Source organism: Bactrocera tryoni, unplaced genomic scaffold (assembly GCF_016617805.1).
Source record: "Bactrocera tryoni isolate S06 unplaced genomic scaffold, CSIRO_BtryS06_freeze2 scaffold_11, whole genome shotgun sequence".
Taxonomy (NCBI): domain Eukaryota; kingdom Metazoa; phylum Arthropoda; class Insecta; order Diptera; family Tephritidae; genus Bactrocera; species Bactrocera tryoni.
In genome coordinates, this window is record NW_024395824.1 from 9361959 (window position 1) to 9382903 (window position 20945).

A 20945-nucleotide genomic window follows, 5' to 3' on the forward strand; every position below is an offset into this window, starting at 1 on the left:
CTAGCCACCGATGCCCAGATCATACTTAAATTATGGAGGGAACACTTCTCCAGCCTGCTGAATGGCAGTGAACGCACAACGCCAGGAGAAGGCGAACCCGATTCCCCAATCGACGACGATGGAGCAGACGTTCCATTGCCCGACCATGAAGAAGTTCGAATAGCAATTACCCGCCTGAAGAACAGCAAAGCGGCGGGGGCCGATGGAGCTGAGCTGTTCAAACATGGCGGCGAAGAACTGATAAAGAGCATGTATCAGCTTCTTTGTAAAATATGGTTGGACGAAAGCATGCCCAACAATTGCAATTTAAGCATGGTCTGCCTAATCCACAAAAAGGGAGGTCCGACAATCTGCGCCAACTACCGTGGGATAAGCCTCCTCAACATCGCATATAAGGTTCTATTGAGCGTATTGTGTGAAAGATTAAGGCCCACCGTCAGCGAACTGATTGGACCTTATCAGTGTGGCTTTAGACCTGGCAAATCAACAACCGACCAGATATTCTCCATACGCCAAATCTTGGAAAAGACCCGTGAAAGGATAATCGAAACACACCACCTCTTCGTCGATTTCAAAGCTGCTTTCGACAGCACGAAAAGGAGCTGCCTTTATGCCGCGATGTCTGAATTTGGTATCCCTGCAAAACTAATACGGCTGTGTAAACTGATGTTTAGCAACACCAAAAGCTCCGTCAGGATCGGGAAGGACTTCTCCGAGCCGTTCGATGCCAAACAAGGTTTCTGACAAGGCGACTCCCTATCGTGCGTCTTCTTCAATCTGCTACTGGAGAAAATATTTCGATCTGCAGAACTTAATCGAGCAGGTACAATCTTCTATAAGAGTGTACACCTGCTGGCGTATGCCGATGATATTGATATCATCGGTCTAAACACCCGCGCCGTTAGTTCTGCTTTCTCCAGACTGGACAAGGAAGCAATGCAAATGGGTCTAGCAGTGAACGAGGGCAAGACGAAAGATCTCCTGTCATCAAACAAACAGTCGTCGCACTCCCGACTTAGCTCTCACGTCACTGTTGACAGTCATAACTTTGAAGTCGTAGATAATTTCGTTTATCTTGGAACCAGCGTAAACACCACCAACAATTTCAGCCTAGAAATCCAACGCAGGATAACTCTTGCCAACAGGTGCTACTTCAGACTGAGTAGGCAATTGAAAAGTAAAGTCCTCTCTCGACGAACGAAACCCAAACTCTATAAGTCGCCGATAATTCCCGTCCTGCTATATAGTGCAGAAGCTTGGACGATGACAGCAACCGATGAGTCGACGTTACGAGTTTTCGAGAGAAAAGTTATGCGAAAGATTTATGGTCCTTTGCGCATTGGCCACGGCGAATATCGCATTCGATGGAACGATGAGCAGTACGAGATATACGACGACATTGACATAGTTCAGTGAATTAAAAGACAGCGGCTACGCTGACTAGGTCATGTTGTCAGGATGGACGATAACACTCCAGCTCTGAAAGTATTCGACGCAGTACCCGCCGGGGGAAGCAGAGGAAGAGGAAGACCTCCACTCCGTTGGAAGGACAAAGTGGAGAAGGACCTGGCTTCGCTTGGAATATCCAATTGACGCCACGTAGCGAAAAGAAGAAACGACTGGCGCGCTGTTGTTAACTCGGAAGAAGAAGAAGTCAATGGATTAAAACTGTTGTAAAAGATGGTATGAGAGTAAGGCTCAGAAAATACTTTGTTTCTAAAAAGTATCAGATTTACTAAAAACGTTTCAAATCAAAAGATCTTAGACCACCTGAATATATTTCAGCTGACAAAAATGGAGCACCCAATGTATTTTCTTTATTGGCGTAGACACCGCTTACGCGTTATAGCCGAGTTTACAAAATCGCGCCAGTCTTTCTTCTATTTCTCTATCTGATCTTTCCAACGGAGTGGAGGTCTTCCTCTTCTTCTACTTCTTGCGGCGGCATTTGCCTCGAATACTTTCAGAGGTGGAGTGTTTTCGTCCATTCGGATGACATGACCTAGCCAGCGTAGCTGCTTTCTCTTAATTCGGCTTTGTCAAAGCCGTCGAATATCTCGTACAGCCCATCGATATAAGGCGGTATATGTAACAGTTTTGTTAGTTATGTTTATGGTATATGTGTAGACTTCAACTCGTTTATCAAAGAGTAATGTACCACTTTTGTGTCCATTGTACACTTTGGTTGATTGAGGACTGCATTCTGTGCGACGACTCACCTTCATTTTTACCGCCAGGGGCACTAGATTCAAAAGGATTAAATAATTTAAATTAGAAATATACTTGTATAACATTAAAAGATGGAAAACTTTATATGCAGCTTTTCCATAAACCAGCAAACACTAGTAACAATAACGTTTCAAATATGGATGGTGTATCCAGATTAATTACGCCTAACTGCCTAATGACGTAGAACAGGTTAAATGTCAATTAGAAGTTTTAAACGGTACAAATAATTTCACAGAATATAGTTTACAAGAAATATACTTAAACATAATTTGCGAAGAGAGTCTGGGCGTTATTAAATCACTACTCGAATTTAAAGGTAAATTTAATAATTATGTTAGCTGGCGCGAGACTGATAACACTGGCAAACAAAAATCCACTTGTTTTTTGTGACATAAAAAGAACAAAGTGTTTATTATGTAAAAATTGCCACAAATGCAGAAAAAAGCTACAGATTTTATCTATCGCTTATAGTTTTTTTGCCATGAGGATTTTTGTTTAAAAAAAACAGCGATAGATATAGTATTGTTATATTATTTTTTTAATCAAAGAGTACTTTAAAATGTTACTCTCGATGTTTTTCGACAATATTTTGTTTTTGGAGCTCACCTTAACAGTGTCCAACAGTAATCGGCAAACAAACTAGCGCTCCACTTGTCTTGGAACCATTTCTCCATAGCAGAAATGCCTTAGTGGAACCGTTTACCGTGTTCGTCACTTACGGCCCCTAAATTTTCGGTGAAAAAATCCAGCTGGGAGTCCAGAAAGTGAATTTTAAGGGACATCTTGCAACCCATTTTTTATTGGCAGTAAGTAGTTTAGTCACAAGATCTTTGTAATTTTTAACAACGCTTTTAAAGGCACTCCAGGCTCGTATTTCAGTTTCATTGAGAATTTCCTCAAATGTTTTATCTTTCATTAGTTCTCTTATTTCCGGATCTACAAATATGTCCTAATTAATTTTTGCTTCGCTGACTCTTGGAAATTTTTGTTTCAGATACAAGAACCTTCTTCCATTTCTATTCATTGCCCTAACAAAATTCTTCGTTAAATCCAATTTAATATAGAAAGGTGGTAGTAATACCTTTTTGGGATCAACTGGAGGTTCATTAGTAACGCTTTTTGTCCCGGAGTGAGTGCCTGACGTACTGGTCACTGCTCCTGTACATAATGAGAGTCTCTCGCTCGGCTATCCCCAATATTTTGTATATCCTAGTAGCAATCCAAGAAGAAGGGCTATTACTTTTAGGTCTCCACATATTGCCCAACCTAAAAGAACTCTCATATTCACATATGATTCCTTCATATGAACTACTTGAGCTAAGGGCACAGATGGATATTTGTTACTGTTATGAACCAATACCGTTTTTAAACTAAGTTTAGAGGAATCAATGAATAGACGCCAGTGGATCATGTTTCTGTAATAGTGCGTTAAACAAAAAGTAAACTTCTGAACAGTATACTAGATCCCCTTCTTGAAGAAACCAATTTGTGAGGTCTTTTTGCCTTTTTCTGTAGATAATGTAATATTTACATCACTTTGGAGAAGATTCCAATCTTTTAGACTGGATGCTAAAAGTAGTTCACCCTGTGAAATTAGATGCGACACTGTTGAACATCCTGGTAAATCAAAAAAAGGATCGGTATTCATTTCCTTTGCAGTTTCTGTAACAACACTTGAAGAGCTAGACGATTATAGTTCTTCAACAAGACTCCAAGATTCTGGTGCTTTTGGAATGGGAAGTTGTTCATTGTGTTTGGCAGGTCTTGCTGATGGTAAATTACAGTACTTTACCGTATGTTTAGACTTCGGTCCAATATCCTTAATATTCGTGAGGCAAAAATAGCAGTCAGTAACATGGTCTTCAGGTTCTCTCCAAGCCATTGGCACTACAAAGGGCATTTTATGATTTGAACCTTTTAACCAAGCTGTTAACAATGTTACACAAGTACAACAGATATGAGGGGCCCATGCTATGTCTTGGTCCCCAGCTTTAACATCAAAATACAGTTAGTAAGCTATTAGCATAAGCGGGGTAAAATTACGTTTTTGCGATTTAAAAGTTAGTTCTCCGCATACATAACAAAAATTGTTGGCACTATTTACACATTGCCTAGGCATTGTACCTAAAAATCTTAAGCACAGTAATTTCAAAAACGTAAAAGAATGTGAACTCAAAAATGTTTTGCTATCCAAACATAGTACACCTTTAGTCCACTGATAATGATTGTGAAATAAAATGATCGTAAAATACACTGTTTACTTCAAACAATCAGGCAGAACCGGTCTAAACCGGATAAATCCCTGTTCGTATGAAAATATGAGATGATGCAATATAATGAAGATTTATGCATTGTAAAATCTAAAGCCGCTGGTTACAAAATATCCGTGGGTGATAGAAAAATTCTGTTTTCAGATTTGACTTCAAGATATCTAACTGCATTAGAAACACCTAAGAATTTTCATGTCACAGATTATGTATCTACCAGTGTAATTACTCAGTGATGCTATACATTAGACCAGTGGTTCTCAAACTTATTTTATCTACTGCCCACTTTGAGAATAAATATTTTTTTAGCGCCCCCATTTTTTCACCTATTTAAAAACCACTATAACTTCAAATTAATTATTTTGTCCTATATATGTATATTAACGGAGAATTCTAAACGAAACTTTTACTACAACCCGCAACTTGAAACCTGAGCGCAGTAGGTAACATACAACGGCGCTTAGGTCTCAAGTTAACTCTTACGGGCTCCACCTGTCAATAATAACGATTATTGAAACGCAACTTTATAGTATTAAAACAGAGAAACTTTAATTAAAAATAAAACTAAAATAATCAATCCTTTTATAAAAACTAATGTGAAGGATGAATCTGACGTTCCAATTTACTCAAGAACAGTCGCAAGTCGCCACGTGCGGTAACAAGCAAACGATTTCTCTTTTTAGTAAGCAGTGTTGTCACAGCACTAAATCCACGTTCACACAAATACTCGTATGACGATGGGAATGCTATCAAGAATCGTTTAACGATTGACCACAATCCAGGGTACAATTGCGGGATCGGTTTTTGTAGCCAAAATTCTTGGTAACCATTTTTGAACTTGATTTTTATTTCCTCGTTTGTTGTCAATTCTATAAGTTCTTCTTCCAGCTGAGGTGACATTGCTGTGTTGACATTTGAAAACGGATCCAACACCCAGCCTGGTATTTCCAAGTTCAAAATGTCCTGGTATCGTTCGGTAAAGTAAATGTGGAGGTTTTCCAAATGTTGGCCGTAAGCAAACAATTCGTCGTTACTGCAAGATACTGATAAATTCGGAAAATTGTGAAACTCACGTCTGCCCGATTCTTTTTGTGTAGAAGCAGTTTGGCTGCGAAAGCACCAACGAGGTTTTTTGTTTTAATTAAATTTAGTTTATCGCCTTGCAGTTGGAGATTCTGTATCTTTAGTTTCCAAGAACTCTATAACAGAGTCAACCAGGTTGTAAAATCGAGTCAGAAAATTGTCTCTTGATAGCCAACGAACTTCAGTATGAAACAACAAACGATTTAAATCCTCGTCATTAGTAACACAAAGCTGATGAAACAATCTATCATTCAAAGAGCTGTTGCGGATTTTATTGACCGCTTTGATGACATATCGCAGTGATTGAAATAGTTTTTCACTTAAGTTTCTAGCAACTAAATGTTGTCTATGAATAACGCAATGTACACCAAGGACATCTGGAATTTTATTTTTTAAGTACGCTATGAAGCCCTTATGGCACCCTATCATAGCCGGAGCGCCATCCGTAGCAACTGAAATAATATTTTTCAAAGGAACCTCTTTCTCATCGCAAAACTTTTCCAATATATTGAATATGGTTTCGCCTTTTGTATCGGTCTCTAAATTACTATCAAATAATAGTTCTTCACATATTTTCTCATCTTTAATAAAACTCAAGTAAGACAACAACAATGCCTCATTAGTTGGTAAAGTGGACTCATCCAGCTGAATTGAAAATTGACTTGACCTCAGGTGATCGCACAATGATTCTTCAATGTTTTTAGCCATTTCATCAATTCGTCTTTGCACAGAATTATTACTCAAAGGAATTTTTCGGATAATATCTGCGGCCGGTTTATGAAGCACGGTAGTTATTACTTCATTTATTGCTGGCAATATTAACTCTTCTCCGATGTTATGTGGTTTGCCTTTTTGAGCAATTAACAAAGAGATATTGTACGAAGCTCGAAGTTCGTCGTCATCTTAGCAGCCGCCGAAAATAGTTTTGCTAAACTTGGCTGAGTATTATGCTTCTTATCTAGGTCTTGAAAATATGCTACATTCTTGTTTTTCTTATCTGGATGCATTTTATTCAAATGATCTTGCAGTCTTGAAGGCTTCATCCGAAAATGTTTTTAGACATAGAATACATAAAGGCGACAATGGGTTTGTGGGATTTTCAGTGAATCCGAATTTAATATATAGTATTCCGCACAGTATTGCCGTCTCTTCTTTTTTACTTCCGACATTGTTTTGCTTTGAGAAATACGTTTAACTTCGCGAGTAGTGTAAAGGAGGCGTAAGTACTGCTCATCTATTGCGCGTAAAACCACAAATGAAAATAAAACAAGAAAAAACGTTAACTTCGGCTGCACCGAATCTAATATACCCTTCACAGGTGCATTTCTTTTAGTAACTATGTGTTCAGTTTGTATGGAAGCTATTTACTATAGTAATCCGATCTGAACAATTTTCTCGGAGATTACATTGTTGCCTTAGAAAATAATCTATACCAAATTTGGTGAAGATGCATTGTCAAATGTGAAAGTTTTCCATACAAGAACTTGATTCCGATCGTTCAGTTTGTATGGTAGCTATATGCTATAGTTAACCGATCTGAACAATTTCTTCGGAGATTACATTGTTGCCTTAGAAAATAATCTATACCAAATTTGGTGAAGATACATTGTCAAATGTGAAAGTTTTCCATACAAGAACTTGATTCCGATCGTTTAGTTTATATGGCAGCTATATGTTATAGTGATCCGATATCGGCCGTTCCGACAAATGAGTAGCTTCTTGAAGAGAAAATGACATTTGCAAAATTTCAAAAGGATATCTTAAAAACTGACGGACTAGTTCGTATATGTACAGACGGGCGGACAGACAGACAGACGGACATGGTTAAATCGACTCAGCTCAACATACTGATCATTTATAATGTATATACATACTTTATAGGGTCTTCGACGCTTCTTTCTGGGTGTTACAAACATTGTGACAAACTTTTATACCCTGTTCAGGGTATAATAAATATTACATTGTTTATATAGGAATGCTTAAGCAGCACCCACCGACATTAATAAAACAAACATGCATAAACTCGTTTATCTAATTCGACGCTCAATCGTACACAACAAATCCGAACAAGTATTCAATGAATCAGCCGATTGATACGGGAATGCACAATTTGAGTTATTTAACAAAAACTTGTTAAAACATGATAGATATCTACGAGTACTAATAACTATTAAAATGCGAAAGTGTGTCTGTTGCCTTTTTATTTGTTTGTTTGTGTCTACTTTCATTATGAAACGGAGCGACCGATTGACATGATTTTAATTTTTTCTATTTTCAATAAAATAGGACAGATATATGAACTTTAATTCATATTAGTTGATGTTCACAAGTTGTTGTTGAGAGTCGAGAGCTCATGCAGTCGTTGTCTAAGAGGCCTCCTAGCTAAATAAAATTACAAATCACCCCCAGGCCTCTACACAACGCTCCCATTTTCTTTCTGGGTCTCTTACCGCCCCCTTTGACACCTGCAGCGCCCACAAGGAGGCGTTATCGCCCACTTTGGGAAAGACTGCATTAGAGGAAGCAAACAATTCTTTGCTGTCCTAACAATATCACGTAACAAAATAACGCAGCATGCAAATGATATCCTGACAATTCATTAAAAGTTTTAAATTTAGATGCCGTCTTAATCGCCTAGTTTTTGCATTTGCAGACAAGCCACTTAGATGTATATAATTGAACAGTAGATGAGTGTTTTGAGGCAGGGACTTCGATCTCTAATAGAATTTTATAATGATACTAGCTGACCCCGCAGTCGTTGTCCCGCGTGAAACTATGTGTGTGAAAAAGTTGAATTTATCATTTCACTTTTTGTTCAATGTATCGCAGCTTGATAAACATGTTTTGGTTTCTGTTCCGGTGTATAGAAAAGATGGTTTTCCAACTCGTGAGCCAAATGTATACCATACACTATGCGACTATCCTTGTGTCTCAAATGCAATTTTCACTGGAAACTGAATACGTTTGAACTGAAATGGCAAATCGTTAGAACTCAAAGGAATTCGTAGAATCAAGCATTCTGCCCCTTTGTATTCGATAGCTGCGTCACAATCAGTCAGGTGCCATTACACTGTTTCGGCGCCTGAACATTGTGGAACATAATAACGACAGATCCAACTTTGAGACGCAAATGATGCGGTGGCATACCAAGCCTATTCAAAGAATTTAGAAATTCCACGATCGATCAATTTGTATGAGCGCAAGTCTCCCGGAATTTGACTTTGAATCTTCCAGTTTAAGTCAACAACATCGGTATTTTTGGCAGCTAACATTGCGCGTGCACTTAAGGAATTGAAGTTACGATAATTTGTCCAATGCCCGAATATTCGTAATGAGTTCATCTTTGGTGAATTGGTAAAGGGAAGATGGAATTGATATCAAACCATCGGAACTATCAACCGGAATTTACCCATTTCCAATTCTTAGCGAATACGATGTAAAATGTATTCGGCAATGTAATTTTTGTTCGCATTTCATAATTGACGCTAATTTGATGGCTGATCATCGCGAAAAGTGTGCGAACTTCATTCCAGTGATTATCATGTTCCAGCAATTGTAATTGTAATTGTATGTATAATATCAAGATATTTCCGAATAGAGCACGTTCTCGCAAACGGTTCACTGACGAAAGTTGAGAAAAAGCTCGTAAATGTTAATTTTGTTCCTGGGGGTGTTTTCTCTGTCTGTACTGTATTCTCTGTGTTGAAATTGACTATTTGGTCATTCTCCAAATTAACTGCGAGACGCACAACAGTCGGAAAACGTTCATGAATCGCTAAAGTAAATATCATACAAAGCGCTTTATTGCAGTTCACGTAACGACCGTATCGTTCAAGATCAGTAACCGCCACGTTACTTCCTTTGGTGACGTATTTACACACGTATTTTATCGATTACAATTACCAAACTGCAATACGCAACATTGACATGACTTTTGAATGTGAATTAGACAACAGTGGCGAATATGGTACGATCCATATGTTGTGGACTTCGATGTGTTGTTAACTTCGATATTCACGCCTTTAAATTGAATGTTAAATGTTCTGCCATTGTCATCTGGTGAGCGACGCTGATACATTGGATATCCATCATTTCTAGTTTGTGTTTCCGAAAGAAAATCACCTGAATAGTGTTTCGTACATTTATTGTCATACATACAAATCGAAGTGGTATTGTGATGTCCGTAAGGTACATGAACCATATTGGTTTCGTATAATTCTGCTTCTATCTCTGCAGAAATGATTTCATCAATTTGATTTGGTGTAACCACCATCCACCATCCAAAGAAGAATATGTGCGTGCGACAAACGTCTCTTTTGCCGCTCAACAGAGTACATCCATCATCTAACAGCAACAGATAAAGTTTACAAAACATCGCAACTGTTGTTTGAAAAGTTGTCCTCTGACATCGTGACGATCGCTTGCTGATTGCCCGCGATCCATAATTTCATTCGTATGTCATCGCATCCTGGGAATACTCGGTCATGTGCCATGGGCTGTCAATATACATACTTATGTTGATGCCAAAACGAACGCGACCTCTTCGTGGCATCGTAACAAATTTCAATCTGTAATTGAGCACTTTGTGTGAAACACACATAACGTTTTCACGGAATAAATTTCAATATTTTTTTTTTTTGAATAACCGGAATAAAGAAAGCAAACGACAAATTTGACAATTGAAAAACAAAAGGAAAAAAGTTGGAAAAAAAAGTTATTTTTTTGGAATTGTCCAACGGTTTTTTATTTCTAAACTTTCTTCGATCCACAGCGAACAACCTCTGAAAATTTCATCATGATTGGTTCTGCTGTTCTCGAGCATTAGCGTTACTAACAGCATTCATTCGTTTGTATGGGAAAAATAAAAGGGCTCTTTTTAGGGGTTTTCCGGCAATTATTCGAATTTTTTTCGCCATAGAAACCATCCTTGAGCCTCAGCGAACATTTTAAAAAAGAATTGGCAAAATTGGTCTAGGCGTTTTTGAGTTATGCGCCAGCATTTAAAATCATGTTCGTTTTTATTTCCTTTTAAAAATCGTATTTGAAAATTTATTTTCTTCATAATTTTTGTTTTCGGGAAATTTTCTAGAATTTTCTTAAGTATCGAATTGGTGGTAATCACCGAAATCGGTCCAGGCGTTCTCCAGTTATGAGCGTAGTAACTAACGCCACTTTCTTTTATATATATAGATTAATAAGAAACTGACCTTGCTAATTAATAACAAAATAATTAAGTATAAAAAACTTCGGATATTACATAGTTGCCTTAGAAAATAATATATGTCAAATTTCGTGAATATATCTTGTCAAATGCAAAATTTTTCCATACAAGAACTTGATTCCGATCGTTCAGTTTGTATGGCAGCTATATATTATAGTGGTCCGATATCGGCAGTTCCGATAAATGAACAGCTTCTTGAAGAGAAAATGACGTTTGCAAAATTTCAAAACGATATCTTAAAAACTGAGGAACTAGTTCGTATATATACAGACAAACCGACGGACAGACGGACAGACATCGACTCAGCTCAACATACTGATCATTTATAATGTATATACACTTTATAGGTTCTCCGACGCTTCCTCCTGGGTGTTACAAGCTTCGTGGCAAACTTAATATACCCTGTTCAGGGTATAAAAATCGAAAAACAAAAAGTTCTTAAGTTTGGTAGCAAATAATATTACATTGTTGGCATTACTGTTTCGAATGCAAACGGCAAGGGGACGAAACTTCAACTTGGGTATTACGAGTATGTGAGTTGTCTAATTTCTTTTCCGATTCTTTAAAGTCGCACTTCATGGAAACAAATGCAGTGGAAAGATTATAACTACCATCTGTGCCAACACAGGCATATTTATTTTCATCATGCGAATCCAACGAATTCACAGAGACAATTCCTTTCAATTAGACATAGAACGCTGCGTCGTAGAAGATTCAATCGAATTTATTATACCTTGAACAGATTATATAAAGTTTTTTACGAAATTTTTAACACCCAGATTGAAAAACGGGAGAACCTATAAAAATATACTTATTTATATACTTTATACTTTTGCCCACGTTCTTTTCACTTCAAGAAACAATTCATTCATTGGAACAGCAAATATTCGGTCCCTATAGCATTTACATACATATGTATGTATGTACACAGCTGCCATACAAACTGAACGATCAAAATTTATTTCTTGTTTTTTGTTTAAAAGATATCTTCACGAAATTTAGTATTGATTATTTTCTAATTAAACGGTAAAATCTTCAAAGAAATTGTTCAAACCGGACGACTATGTCATATAGCTGCCATACAAAATGAATTGTATCTTTTGTATTACGAATTATATTATAACTTCTGTGCAGCCGTAGTTAGTATCTTGGTTTTGTATCGATTTCTTTTCACTGCGTATTCGTTAATGTACATACCTCCACTAATATCTCAACAGAAATAGCAGTGACTGAAGATTTATTTGAATCCCCTATTTATTTCATTTCTTATATTAATGCACACAATTAACAACATATAAGTAAAATTTTTTTCTCAAATGTTTATTAGCCGCAATTTACTGAGGGTGGGCGAAATGGCTATCGGAATAGGCGCTTTCCACTCGGAGACCCACAATGTGGTGTAATCTATTAACTTTATATATAATTTGCTGAAATGAATGCTTCCGTTCAAATTTAAGCACAGTGTATGTACATATGTACATATACATGCATACATATATACATATGTGTTGCTGAGTTTGCTTTTCATCACTACGTCCCGCCCAGCTCAGCAAAAATCCAACAATCCTGCACTGCCCCTTTTTTAGGTTTTTTTATGTTTATAAATGTAACAAATTGTTTTCGCCACACGTTTCAAGCATTTGTATGTATGTATATACATATAGATATACTATACCTATGTATGTAGCTGAGGGTATTTTTGAAATCCCTGCAAAAAGTATCCTTTTGGTTCAGCTCATGCATATTATATTTCTTCTTCTTTCTTCACCGGCGCAGACACCGCTTAAGCGATTACAGCCGAGTTAACAACAGCGCGCTAGTCGTTTCTTCTATTCGCTACGTGGCGCCAATTGGATATTCCAAGCGAAGCCAAGCCCTTCTCCACTTGGTCCTTCCATCGAAGTGGATGTCTTCCTCTTCCTCTGCTTCCCCCGGCGGGTACTGTGTCTGGCTGGAGTGTTTTCGTCCATCCGGACAACATGACCTAGCCAGCGTAGCCGCTGTGTTTTAATTCGCTGAACTATGTCAATGTCGTCGTATATCTCGTACAGCTCATCGTTCCATCCAATGCGATATTCGCCGTGGTCAACGCGCAAAGGACCATAAATCTTTCGCAGATCTTTTCTCTCGAAAACTCGTAACGTCGACTCATCGGTTGCTGTCATCGTCCAAGCCTCTGCACTATATAGCAGGACGGGAATTATCGGCGACTTATAGAGTTTGGCTTTCGTTTGTCGAGAGAGGACTCTACTTTTCAATTGCCTATTTAGTCCGAAGTAGCACCTGTTGGCAAGAGTTATCCTGCGTTGGATTTCCATGCTGACTTTGTTGGTGGTGTTTATGCTGGTTCCCAAATATACGAAAGTTATGACTGTCAACAGTGACGTGAGAGCCAAGTCGGGAGTGCGACGACTGTTTGTTTGATGACAGGAGATATTTCATCTTGCCCTCGTTTACTTCCAGACCGCTTTGCTTCCTTGTCCAGTCTGGAGAAAGCAGAACTAACGGCGCGGGTTTTGAGGGCGATGATATCAATATCATCGGCATACGCCAGCAGCTGTACACTCTTATAAAAGATTGTACCTGCTTGATTAAGTTCTGCAGCTCGGATTATTTTCTCCAGCAGCCTTGTCTGAAACCTCGTTTGGTATCGAACGGCTCGGAGAGGTCCTTCCCGATCCTGACGGAGCTTTTGGTGTTGCTCAACGTCAGTTTACACAGCCGTATTAGTTTTGCAGGGATACCAAATTCAGACATCGCGGCATAAAGGCAGCTCTTTTTCGTGCTGTCGAAAGCAGCTTTGAAATCGACGAAGAGGTGGTGTGTTTCGATTCTCCTTTCACGGGTCTTTTCCAAGATTTGGCGCATGGTGAATATCTGGTCGGTTGTTGATCTGCCAGGTCTAAAGCCACACTGATAAGGTCCAATCAGTTTGTTGACGGTGTGCTTTAATCTTTAACACAATACGCTCGATAGAACCTTATACGCGATGTTGAGGAGGCTTATCCCACGGTAGTTGACGCAGATTGTGGGGTCTCCCATTTTGTGGATTGGGCAGAGCATGCTTAAATTGCAATCGTTGGGCATGCTTTCGTCCGACCATATTTTAGAAAGAAGCAGATACATGCTCTTTATCCGTTCTTCACCGCCATGTTTGAATAGCTCAGCTCCATCGGCCCCCGCCGCTTTGTTGTTCTTCAGGCGGGTAATTGCTATTCGAACTTCTTCACGGTCGGGCAATGAAACATCTGATCCATCGTCATCGATTGGTGAATCGGGTTCGTCTGCTCCTGACGTTGTACGTTCACTGCCATTCAGCAGACTGGAGAAGTGTTCCCTCCATAATTTAAAAATTCTCGGGGTATCGGTGACTAGATCACCTCCTTGTGTTCTACAAGAGTATGAGTTATCAACAGGGAGGTCTCTCATCCGAGGCTGATTGCTAATTTTCATTGGGGGTGTTTTTTTTACGTGGCGGGTCCCAAACCCAGCGCACAACCCTATGTAGGGAAGTCGTGAGCTGTTTGAGCCATATGTAAAAGAATCGTTTCTGGCCACTCTGAGGTGAATGGCAACCAGAGAACTTTCCTCACTTGCGTGAACTTCTACACATGACTCCATCCTCCGCATATTATACTTGCAAACGCTTTTTATGTGCTCTGAAAATCCTGAAAATATACATAGAAATGTAATGGGCGATCCAAATAGAGGTACTTTTTTCAATAGCCTGTTTTTGACAGATTACGCGTGCGTCGAGGCAAGTTGTCATGTTATTTTTGTTCAGTATTGTTTTGTATCATCGACTCGTTTAACTTTATTACGAAAATTAACGTTCTGTAAAGAATGTGTTTCGTGCGCTTCGCTTAACTTATGATTAAAATAATCGACCTACTGAGCGTAATATTCGCAACACCATCACCCATCTTGAGACCAAGCATCCATTATTGGATATTATTCGACCTAATAGAGAGCTGAAAGTTTACATGAAGACCGTGGAGAGTCGATTCGTCGCCGTTCGATCAACCTCGGACTGGCGCATTTTTTGTCGAGATCTTAAGTTGACAGCGTATAAAATACATCTTGTGCACGAATCGACCTTCAGAAAAAAACAACAGTTTAGTGTGGTTTGTAGGCCGGTGGAATAATGGGTCAATTGGCCACCAAGATCGTGTGATCTCAAACCGTTAGACTTTTTACTGTGTATGTATGGTCTAAAGTCTATGTGGACAATTCTGCTTCGATCGCCAGTTACCAGTCGAAGTGCTCGAACGAGTCATCGAAAATTGGACTCAACGTAGCCGCGGACAACATTTGAAAGAATAATTTTCAGAAAATAAATACCAAAGAATGTTCTTTCGAATGGCAAAAAACATGTCCCATTAAATTTGAAGTTTGTGTGTTTTTTTCATTAAATATATTTATATTTATTTGTAAACATTTATAAAATATATTTTTAAAACATATCTAAATTCACAAATAATCAATGTGCTTGTAGCTACTTAAGCAATAACCAATGAGACTTTCTTATAAATACTATGCTCACTGAGTATTGGAGTAATGTACTTTATATGCAAAGCCATTAACCAACAGGAATCTAAAAATTTACAGCCTCCCCAAATGCTTAACAAGCGGCGGCAACAGTGGCATATGTCACCGTAAATTTTAATATCGGAAACAATATTGAGAATGAATGTCAAAAGTTGGGTTATCAATAACGATATCAAATTAAGATCGGTTTCGGCAGTGGCACTGTTTTGTTAGGCAATTGGCAAACAACAAACAAACAACAAATGACCATCAAATTAACTGCTTGTCCAATTCATTTTATTTGTTTGTGCGATTGTAAGTTTGTACATCTAATAGGACACACGACTGTACGATTCTTTATTTGCACCAATGTTTGATCATCTGTGACAATACAGTTGTGGAGAAAATGAAATGGGCTGTCGCCAAGCATTTACGAGGGTAAAAATCTTCTGGTCATTGTAACGGCAATTGTATACATATAAACGTTAACACAATTTACAAATGTACTCGTATCTTAATAATGTAAAGGGATGAATGAAATCTTCAAAATCGCGTTTTGCGGGGGCAAAGAAAGAAGAATTCATGTATTTATTTAAAGGAAGGGAAAAGCAATTCGAATGCCCCAAAGATGAAATTGTTGGTAGTTACAATTAAAAGTTTAGGTACGATTTCTGCATAGAGGTTATAATTCCATTAAAGACGAATTATTGGTAACACTGCGCTATTTACAATTGAAGATTCAAGCAAAAGTATGTTTTAGCTCTGTTAATTAAAATAATCTTTATTACTGCCAATTAAACTGACCGATCAAAGTTAAGATAGTGATATTTTTATACCCCGTGATGCTAAATGCCAAAGTAAACGTTTGCCCTTGTTATTTTCCAAATTTTCCCATACTAAGAAGCAATATACAAGAAGGCATAATTGCATTTCCTATTATTGCATGCAAAAGTCTTGTGCTTTTTGTACAGCGTATGATTACTTCTTATTTTAGCTCGGTAATTGGCTACTTATCGATCATCTACATAAATACTGTATATGTAAATAAATTAGCTTATTTTGTCGCTTACACTATGAAGAGCAACGAATTCGAATCGAGTCTACAAATATCTGAAGTTGAAATTATACCAGAAATCGAATTTCTACATCATTACATGTATAGTTTATGCGAAATAAATTTGTATCTACACGCATTAAAGCATTGCTGCAACTGAGCATCAAATAACCCTCGTAATTCGGTAGTGCACGCAGCAAACATATTGGATTAATGACATCTTTCCGACTGCTAACAACATATTCGATCTAATAAATTGAAAAATTAATTCAAATAATACACAAATGTCCATCAAATTAGTCTGAAAGCCATTTTCCATATAGTTACAGATTGAAATTTGATAAAATAGCGATAAGTGCGAGAGAAAAGTTTAACACGGTGTAACAATGCAGCGTATGATAGTGATCAATTCGGCAATCTCGTTATCTTGCCAAATGCTTGAAAACTAGAATTAACTATTGCATACTTGTAAATAATGTCATTCATCATAGTACTATGAATGCATATGAATATACTTATATGTGTATGTACCTCGTACTCATATCGTAATTACATTAGATTTCTAATAGGTTTAGTGCATATGTATATGTACATATATCCTAAACTGCTAAGGCTATAATAAATGAATTCGGATGTTAACACCGCTCACTCCCCATATAACAGTTTTGTTAAAATTTTAATTGTTTTTTTAAATTAAATTTTCCACCAGAGATGATACGAGAAGGCTTTATAGGAACCACAGTCAAATCAGACGTTGTGCGTAGCACCGCCCACATTTAGGTGAGAACTCATATCTCGGGACCTACGGGACTTATTTCAGCCAAATTTGGAACTTTCGGGGGGGTTACTCTGTAATGCGATACGAATATGAAAATGTTCGCATCTTCAATTTTGGTACTCTGTAATTCGACAATCGCAGTAAATTTTGAAATTTTCGAATTTAGTTTTTCCCTTTCGCATTCAATTTTTCCCTTTCGCATTGGCGGTACTCTGCTTTGCTAAAGCAATTGTCAAACATGCGTTATATTCGTAATTTTTATGCTACAAGAATAAAGAAGTGGCATTGCTTGAAAATGTAAGTTTCAATTATAAATTAGTTGTTTTAATCTATATATATAAAATTAAGTGGCAAAACTTCCTGTTCGCATACTCCTCCTAGACGGCTTGCCCGATTTCAATGAAATTTTCAGGGGTGATTAGGGTCTGTTTGGAGGGTGCAAATAAGAAATTTAAGGTGTGTATCATTGCACGTTTTGCAAAAAACAAAAAAAAAAAATAATACATCCCGCCTATACAAATTCTCATGAAATTGTTATTGTTTCGTAAGTGCTTCCATGCGGTTGGCAAATACACTGTTGGTGGGTCTTATTGCATATGCGTGTGTGGGTAAAATACATAGTTTAAGATGTAGTTTTTTATACTCTCGCAACAATGTTGCTAACGAGAGTATTATAGTTTTGTTCACATAACGGTTGTTTGTAAGTCCTAAAACTAAAAGAGTCAGATATAGAGTTATATATACCAAAGCGATCAGGGCGACGAGTAGAGTCGAAATCCGGATGTCTGTCTGTCCGTCCGTCCGTCTGTCCGTCCGTCCGTGCAAGCTGTAACTTGAGTAAAAATTGAGATATCATGATGAAACTTGGTACACGTATTCCTTGGCTCCATAAGAAGGTTAAGTTCGAAGATGGGCAAAATCGGCCAACTGCCACGCCCACAAAATGGCGGAAACCGAAAACCTATAAATGTGTCATAACTAAGCCATAAATAAAGATATTAAAGTGAAATTTGGCACAAAGGATCGCATTAGGGAGGGACATATTTGGAAGTAATTTTTTTTGGAAAAGTGGGCGTGGCCCCGCCCCCTACTAAGTTTTTTGTACATATCTCGGAAACTATTATAGCTATGTCAACCAAACTCTACAGAGTCGTTTTCTTCAGGTATTTCCATATACAGTTCAAAAATGGAAGAAATCGGATAGTAACCACGCCCACCTCCCATACAAAGGTTATGTTCAAAATCACTAAAAGTGCGTTAACCGACTAACAAAAAACGTCAGAAACACTAAATTTTACGGAAGAAGTGGCAGAAGGAAGCTGCACCTAAGCTTTTTTTAAAAATTGAAACATGAAGTGGCGCTGCCCACTTATGGACCAAGAACCATATCTCAGGAGTTACTAGACCGATTTCAATGAAATTCGGTATATAATGTTTTCTTAACACCCTGATGACATGTAATGAAATATGGCTGAAATCGGTTCACAACCACGCCTTCTTCCAATATAAAGCTATTTTGAATTCCATCTGATGCCTTTCTTTGTATAATACGAGTATAAACATTAGGAACCAATGATGATAGCGGAATAAAACTTTACAAAAATACGGTATTTGAAAAATATGTAAATGACGTATTATGAAATCTCGATTATCACTTTACCATGCGAGAGTATAAAATGTTCGGTGACACCCGAACTTAGCCCTTCCTTACTCGTTCAATTTTTATTTTTGTACTTCAAATATGCATACTCTAGCACGACCACAGGGGAAAACACTAATTACCTTTTTCGAGTTGTGTGAAAACGATGAATTTGCATGAACATTGCTATATTCCGAAATACCACAATATTTCACTTGGAATCCATCATCGAAAACATTTCAACGACGAAAGCAAGGGGAGCGTGTTGACGGTTATCCAAATGTCCGTTAACCAGATGCCATAAGACGCATTTACACCATCCATCCGAACAACGCCGAATGTTTCTATTTGCGTCTGCTATTAGTCAACGTGCGCGGACCAAGATCATTTGATGATTTGAAACGGTCAGTTGTGACTTGCAGACTTGCTATATACATTACAAATGTATAATGATGCTTTGATATTGGTTGAAGATCTGTGCCTTACAATTGCGAATAAGGCATTAGCGCAACTTGGCATAACTGCGCCCAATCGTTCAGCGATTGATATGCTTGACCATGAGCTTCAATGTGAACAACAATACGATTGCAATGAATTGCGTGCTTTCATACAAGCTAACATTACCAAATTGAATATTCAGCAGAAAAATGCTTATGATAAGATTATACGAGCGGATGCGCCCGGTGGTACAGGGAAAACGTTTCTGATCTCTTTGATTCTTGCTACTATACGGTCACAGCAGAAAATTGCGCTGGCAATTGCTTCGTCAGGCATCGCTGCTACTCTACTTGATGGTGGCCGAACAGCACATTCTGCGTTGAAATTACCGTTGAACATCCAAGTCGTTGAAACACCAACGTGCAACATATCGAGGAATTCAACAATGGCAAAAGTTTTGCGAGGAGCTGGAGTAGTTCTATGGGATGAGTGCCCAATGGCTAACAAGAAGTCATTAGAAGCATTCAATAGAACAATGCAAGATTTACACCAAAAGCAACAACTTTTTGGCGGAGCATTAGTCTTATTATCCGGCGATTTTCGGCAACTTTGTCAGTCATTCCTCGATCAACTCCTTCCGACGAAATAAACGCATGTTTAAAATCGTCAGTTTTGTGGAGACATGTTCAAAAACTGACTCTTACCATCAACATGCGAGTCCAATTGCAAAATGATCGATCCGCAGCGGCGTTTTCGAAGCAGTTGTTGGACATTGGCGAAGGCAAAATAGAATCGATAATACCGGTTTGATCACATTGCCGAACAACTTTTGTACACTTTTACAATCGAAAGAAGAATAGATTGAAAGTGTATTTCCGAATATTGTTCAACACTATCAACGCCACGATTATTTAAGTGAACGCGCAATATTGGCACCGAAAAATGTACACGTCAACGAAATCAATTTTGCCATTCAAGAAAAACTGCCAGGAGAAGCTACAACATATACATCGATTGATAGCGTTTTAAATAAAGATGAAGTAGTCAATTATCCAACTGAATTCTTGAATTCTTTGGATGCCCCCGGTCTGCCACCGCATCGTTTGGTCCTGAAAGTCGGTTCACCCATTATACTTCTACGAAATCTGAAGCCACCGACTTTGTGTAATGGCACAAGACTTTCAGTCAAAAATTGTGGCCAAATTTGATTGAAGCAACAATACTAAATGGCAAGGCAGCAGGTGAAGTTGTACTCTTACCACGCATTCCCATGATTCCAACGGGCATGCCGTTTGAATTGAAGCGCTTGCAGTTCCCAGTACGTCTTGCCTTTGCGATGACCATCAACAAATCGCAAGGCCAAACGTTTCAAGTGTGCGGCGTCAATTTGGAAGAACCGTGCTTCTCCCACGGCCAATTGCTCGAGAGTGGGAACACCAAGGTGCTTATTCATTTACGCGCCAGGTGGAAAAACCAAAAATGTGTTTACCAATATGTTTAATAAATGTTTTATAAATAAGTAACAGTTTTACAACAATAAATAAAACTCAAAGTAAAAACCCTTAAGAGTTTTAATCGATTTAGGTGTTGCTAAACGCACAGGGTAACAGCTAGTTGTTACTAAAGTATATAACGCCGTACATATGAACTATTTTGCACAAATTTACAGGGAAGAACCGAAAATAAAACAACAAACTCAACCAAAGCAA